The sequence below is a fragment of the Oryctolagus cuniculus genome, chromosome 5 (assembly GCF_051225735.1).
Source record: "Oryctolagus cuniculus isolate XC-2025 breed Fujian yellow rabbit chromosome 5, ASM5122573v1, whole genome shotgun sequence".
Taxonomy (NCBI): Eukaryota; Metazoa; Chordata; class Mammalia; order Lagomorpha; family Leporidae; genus Oryctolagus; species Oryctolagus cuniculus.
In genome coordinates, this window is record NC_142871.1 from 122,160,005 (window position 1) to 122,166,473 (window position 6,469).

Here is a 6,469-nt window from a genome sequence, read left to right on the forward strand (position 1 = left end):
AGGGCTTATTCTGAGGCCAGAGTGCTGTTTAGGACATCTGCCATCCTATGAGTCTGCTGTGTATCCTGCTTCCCATGTTGGATCATTCTCTCCCTTTTTGACTCTATCAGTTAGTATTAGCAGACACTAGTCTTGTTTGTGTGATCCCTTTGACTCTTAGACCTATCAGTGTGATCAATTGTGAACTGAAGTTGATCACTTGGACTAGTGAGATGGCATTGGTACATGCCACCTTAATGGGATTGTATTGGAATCCCCTGGTACATTTCTAACTCCACCATTTGGGGCAAGTCTGATTGAGCATGTCCCAAACTGTACATCTCCTCCCTCTCTTATTCACACTCTTAAATTTAACAGGGATCAGTTTTCAGTTAAATTTCAACACCTAAGAATAAATGTGTGTTAATTACAGAGTTCAACCAATAGTATTAACTGTACTTCGGAAAATTATATTTACTAAATAAAAGTTTAAAAAAAAAACTTACTGTATTTACTAAAAAATGGATGAATAATGAACGGAATAAATATATAAAATTATTAATCGCAGTTTTCTGTGTTATAGGATTATTGAATATCTTTTCACCAGTTTCCTATCTTCCCCAAATGTTCTGTGGAAACGTATTCTGACTTGTAATCCAAAAAAGCTGATTAAACAAGTGTGTGACTATACTATTTCTTTTTTATTTTCTTTAAGTCAGTAATCCCCCATCAGAGACATTTTACCTCTCAGACATCTTTTAGCAAATATCTAGAGAAATATTTGGGTGGCACAACCAGTGCACTACTGGTATCTACTGGGTTGAGGCCATAAATGATGTCTAACATCCTACAATGTAAATGACAATCCCTATCAAGGAATTATCAGTCCCAAAATGTCAGTAGTGCCATGGTTGACAAGTCCTGGATTAAGCAAATAAAACTTTGATAAAACTATTTCCACACTATAATTAACTCTTTAGATAATTATACCTAGATATTTCAGATTAAGTTTATTTTTGAATTAAAAAAACCTAATGAATTTTAGTAAAGGCATTTTATATATATTACTGAAGATTCAAAATAAACTATTTTTATAAGAATACTTAGATTTTCTTACTAACTAGCATTAGAAGCAGTATCTGCTCCCAAAATGTTTGATATGTTCTCGTCTGAACTCATAACATTGCTTCACTATTTTTAGGGAAGTATTGATTGCTTTATCTATGTATTATCCCTGTTTTGAAAGCAGTTGTGTTAGAAGCCATCATCTCTGTCTCAGAATTACCAAAATTAAAATGACCTTCTGGACTGATAGATGTTAAAAAATATTGCATTTGTTGTTTATCTTTATGTCTTATACATTGGCTACTCCTCACATGTGAAAAAAATACTCCAAATAAATATATACTGGATTAAATTGGATAGTGTATGGCTCTGGCATAGTGATTAAGTCACCACTTGGGACAACTGAACTCCATACCTAACTGCTTGGGTTCATGTCTCAGCTCCACTCTCAATTCCATCTTCTTGCTAATGCAGACGCTGCGAGATAGCTGGGTGATGATGATTCAAGTACTTGGATCCCTGCCACCCATGTGAGAGTCCTAGATTGAATTCACAGCTCCTGGCTTTGGCTGAGCATAGACCTGGCTGTTGTGGACAGAAGAGAGTCTCTGTCTGCCTGTTGCTACCTTTGAAATAAATACAATGAATTGATATAGGTGTAAAAGTGTGCAATAGAATAAGTCATGAAAAATACATTTTTGGTCGTATTTAGAATCAAGAATTACAATTTACTTAACTCAATAAGATATTGTTTGGCACCTTCTGGGCATCTATCACATTATCAGATGTTCAACAGAGTAGGAAAGTACCCTAAAATTCTTTCTTTGTCATCTTACCAAGAGATCAAACATATCCTGAGAAAACTATTTTGCTCCAGAGCAAAACAGAACATGGTAGAGAGCTATAATGAGTAACTAATTAGTTCAACATCAGTTTAAGGAACAGAAAAAATCAATATGTCTGGAATTATCAGACATGGCTTCATGACAAAGATGAGAATTGAGCTCACTCTTAAAAAATCAATGGATAGAATTTTAATATGCCCCACAATGAGAGAAAGATACTGTAAGGCAGAGAAAATAGCATGGTCTAAATTGATAACACTGATCATGGCCATCTTCATAGGGCATTGAAAAGACAATTGTAGCTGAAGCAGGTGATAAATTTGAATGCTAGGAAATGGCTAGATTATGGTGTGATTCTGATGAGTGAATTTTGATAGGAACCCTGTAAATTATTTTGAACTATGAATGTAATAAAATTTCCATCTCTAAGCAAAGTTTTACAGTTGTATTTTCTGTCTCTATCACACCTAAAGTGATTAATTAACATAATAGGGTTTAACAACACTTTTCCACACACACAGATCTTTGTACTACATAAAATAATAAAGCTGGCCTAGATAGTATACCTAATGTTCCATAAAAATGACCAATTGCAAAGGCAAGCCAAATTTAGCCACAGCTCCAGGTAAACTGCCCCTTCCCCATAACTACAAAGATAGCAAGAGTCCTCATTTCTAAAGAGAGCTGCTCCAATTAAATAATTATTATAATTACCTTTACCATTATCCTTATATTATGTTTTTGTCAAGGGAATAAGGCAGCAAATATTCTGTTTGGGCAAGGAATATTGCAGAAGACAGGTATGAAAAATCAATGTCATTTATTGAATCATTAGATTCAATAAATACATTGAATTTGTGATTAAATACAAAGACATTATTGCCTCCACAATAAAATAAAATAACTTTTGCCTTAACTAATGCAGTTTTCATAACCCTTTATACTTGTTAGCATAACATTTTCTTTCCTGAATGGAGACCTAAATCCATGAACTTTGTAGAATAAATAGGCTTCATAATTAAAGTAAAAACTGGAATTTGTAGTTCCTTTCTGTAATAATTAATAACAACTCCAAAAAGATTTGTCAATGTTGTCTTTCAAATCAAATATTAGGAGCCGGCATTGTGATGTAAAGCTGCTGCCTGAGATACTGGCATCCCATATGGGTACCAGGTTTGAGACCCAGCTGCTCCACTTCTAATCCAGCTTCCTGCTAATGTACCTGAGAATGCAGCAGAAGACAGGCCAAACGCTTGGATCCCTGCACCCATCTGGGAGACCTGGAAGAAACTTCTGACTCCTGGCTTCAGTCTGACCCAGCTCTAGCTGTTAAAGCCATTTGGGGAATGAACCAGTGGATGGAAGACCTTTCTCTGTGTCTCTTTCTCTGTCTCCCTCTGTAAATCTGCCTGTCAATTAAAAAATAAATACGTCTTTTAAAAAAATTGCCATCATGTATACTTACTTGTATTAATACTATAGTTAAATCAACTATTTGCAGCAAAAATTCTTAAATCTCTATAAAAAAGGTTTTGGTAAATGTTATGTCATCTACAAAACATTGTTCATTAGAAGTATCAGCTGCTTATAATAACCTTACAGTTGCTTAGCCAAATAAAGATTTTTCCTTTTCTTAATAAGGAATTCCAAGATAAAGTAGCCTAGGGCTCTTATTAGTGTCTCCATGATGCCATTTCAGACAAAGCACCTTCTGGTTTTCTAATCAACATCCTTAGATGACTTCCAGTTTCACTGTATCATCCAGAACTATATCACCTGAACTAGACCTAGTTGAAAATTAAGCTGGGAAATACAGTGTTCAGTTATGTGTCTTCCAGTCCTGAAAGTAAGGAAGAAAAAAACTGTATAAGCCAATTAGCAAAATCCATCAGTAGCACAAATTCAGGGTGGTTATAGTAAGACCCCAGATATCAAATATCTCTGTTAAAGCATTACTGAGCGCATTGGGTCTGAAATACATAACACCAATATCTATATGTCACAACAAGTCATTTTTTCAGGTTTTCATAAACTAGGTCATTTTGTGCCTTTAAGTCATAGCATGTCTAATGGATTTCTTGGAGAAGAGCCCAAGTACAGTTTGTATCCATTCAAAGAAAGGTTCCCATGTAGTATTGCTATGCCTATATGGGCAAGAGTGATCTGCAAAGATTTCCACTCACTCAGAGTTACCAATTGAGATACTATGGATGATCATTGATGGGTTCATTTCTGGGAAATGAAAAAGGGGATAATTACAGATATGGTATAATACCTTTGCTTTCCCATCTGCTTTCTTCTTTTACTCATAAAGAAGTAGTGGTATCTGAAGAACTTTCAACTTCCTGAAAATGACAGCTAACCATAGCTGGGAATCGGGTACAAAGTGGGTTTTCAAGTAATATTTGTTGAATAAAGTGTTTGCCTGTTTACCCTTATCAAAAGGTAGACAGACGTTGGTTAAAAAGAAGCATTTTTCATCTACTTCAATGAAACAAAAACATTTAGTATCCACTCGATACAAAAGAAACCTCTGTGAGGAGCCCAAGGAAGTGCTTACCGAGATCTCTCACCTTCAAGGTCTTGCCTTGTTGTTTCTGTGACTCTATAGATTTATTTGATTCACATCCAGTGTTAACTAATCACATCTATAGAAATTGATTTCTAAGCTATTTAGATATCAAGAGACTATCAAGATTTGCAAAATCAATATAAAGGCATTTTAAAGTGTTTAACATTATCTCATAATTTCCTAAATCAGCATTTACACAAACTTGTGCTGAAAGGTAAGGAATCAGCACTAGAATTGATGTTGAGGGGCTTGAGGATGCACAAATAGTAACCTCTGCCCTTGATATAATCCATCTAGAAAGACAACTTGTATACATGGGAATCATGTAATAATGTAACATTTTAATTACGATTTATTAGATTAATAAAACATACAATAAATATTTATTTTTCCCAGAATATTAAATTTTGCCTTTATCAAAGTCAAAACAGAGATCAAGTATGAAAGGTCTTCAAAAATTTATGGAAAATGCTTATTATTAAGAAAAAACTGCTGGGGGCCGGCGCCGTGGCGCAGCAGGTTAATCCTCCACCTGCAATGCCTGCATCCCATGTGGGCGTCGGTTCTGGTCCTGGTTGCTCCTCTCCCAGTCCGGCTCTCTGCTGTGGCCTGGGAAGGCAATGGAGGATGGCCCAAGTGATTGGGCACCTGCACCCATGTGGGAGACCAGGAAGAAGCACCTGGCTCCTGGCTTCAGATCGGCGTAGCTCCAGCCGTTGCAGCCAATTGGGGAGTGAACCAACAGAAGGAGGACCTTTCTCTCTGTCTCTCTTTCACTGTCTATAACTCTACCTGTCAAATAAATAAATAAAATCTTTTAAAAAAAAAACTGCATGGATTTTAAAAAATTGTACCAAAATAGTTACCTTTTAAAAATTAATTTATTTTATTGATTTGAAAGGGGGAAAGAGAGAGAGAGCATGCTCCCAACTGCTGGTTTCCAGTTTCCTGTTACCTGCAACACCCAGGACTGGGCCAAGCCAAAGTCAGAACCAGGAACTCAATCCAGGTCTACCATACAGGTGACAGGTATCCAGCTACTTGAGCCTACACCTGTTGCCTCAAAGGTGCACATTAGCAGGAAGCTAGATTCAGGATCAGGGCAGAGCGAGGACTTGAACCCAGGCATTCTGAAAAAGGATATTGGCATTCCAAGTGGCATTGGCATTTTGTCTGCTGCCCCAAGTTACTGTTTGTTTTTAAAGATTTATTTATTTGAAAGGCAGAGTGATATAGAGGAGGGAGAGAAAGACTGGTTCACTTCCCCAAATGACTGCATCATCTGGGCCTGGGTCAAACTGAAGCTATGAGCCAGAAATTTCATCCAGGTCTCCCATGTCAATGGCAAAAGCCCAACTGCCTGGACCACGATCTTCTACCTCCCAGGTACATTAGAAAGAAGCTTGTTGGAAGAAGAGGCAGGACTTGATTCCAGACACTCCAGTGTAGGATGTGAACATTCTTTCTTTATTTTTTTTTTTAGAAAGAAAGATTTCTTTTTTTTTTTTTTTTTTGACAGGTAGAGATAGTGAGACAGAAAGAGACAGAGAGAAAGGTCTTCCTTCCATTGGTTCACCCCCCAAAATGGCTGCTATGGCCGGAGCTGTGCTGATCCGAAGCCAGGAGCCAGGTGCTTCTTCCTGGTCTCCCACATGGGTGCAAGGGCCCAAGCACCTGGGCCATCCTCCACTGCCTTCTTGGGCCACAGCAGAGAGCCGGACTGGAAGAGGAGCAACTGGGACTAGAACCTGGTTTCCATATGGGATGCCGGCGCTGCAGGCGGAGGATTAGCCAAGTGAGCCACGGTGCCGGCCTCAGGATGTGAACATTCTAAGTGACAGTTAAACCTCATGCACCATACACGCTTGCACCTTCCCCACTAGTTATCATTTAATTCAATTTTTTCCTTAACTTTCTGAAGTATGCTCATATATTCTCTTTGTAACTCAAGTATTAAGGCTTGATAGGAGGATTATAGCACTTTGTAGACATAAATTGTGATATTAAG

The 6,469-nt window shown here is 37.4% G+C and overlaps 1 protein-coding gene across 3 annotated transcripts in view; it reads left to right on the top strand.

The window, feature by feature from the left end:
- PTCHD4 (patched domain containing 4) overlaps window positions 1-6,469 on the top strand; it is a 218,590-nt gene that overhangs the window by 189,948 nt on the left and 22,173 nt on the right. The gene's annotated exons all lie outside the window — the stretch shown is intronic.